Source organism: Echinops telfairi, unplaced genomic scaffold (assembly GCF_000313985.2).
Source record: "Echinops telfairi isolate 266 unplaced genomic scaffold, ASM31398v2 ScPeMD7_6080;HRSCAF=6971, whole genome shotgun sequence".
NCBI lineage: Eukaryota > Metazoa > Chordata > Mammalia > Afrosoricida > Tenrecidae > Echinops > Echinops telfairi.
The window spans coordinates 6,897,829-6,898,499 of NW_022109980.1; positions in this window are offsets into that span (position 1 = coordinate 6,897,829).

The window sequence follows — 671 nt, forward strand, 5'->3', positions numbered from 1 at the left end:
TGGTAAAGTAGAGGTGTAGTAAATGTGAGGAGGGCCCTCCACAAGATGGATTAATACAGTGGATTCCATAATGAGTACAAACATATGAATATTTGTATGGATGGCAGTGTTTTGTTCTATTGATTATAAGGTACCTATTAGCTGACTCTGACTTGATGGGACCTACCAACAAAATATCCCTACAACTTGCTGCATAGAATCCCAAAAATCAAATAAATTTATATCTGTGGAAGGAAAAGCTCAATATCATCAGTCTGAACAAGGTTGAAAGTTAAAATAACTGAATGAGAGTTTTTAATATATGCTGCCTATTTATGAGGACTTCTCAAAAATATATTTGAACCAATGGACACTATTGACCAGAAAAATTCTGGGGTAATAGCAAGGATTTTGTACATGAACAAGCAGAAAGTCATTAAAAACACAGAAAATAAAGAAAATAGCAAAATGGATGTCACAAGAGACTATGAAACTTACCTTTGAATACAGAGTTGCTAAAGCAAAGGAAATAAATAATAATGTAAAAGAGCTGAACAGAAACAGCAAAAGGTGGCTTGAGACAAGTGGATTCTGGGCTCACACCTAATTCTAGCCTTAATCCAATAACAGTTAGTTCTTATAACATGGCTTTGCTTGATTCTTGCCTTCATGAAGAGATCACTGAAGATAAG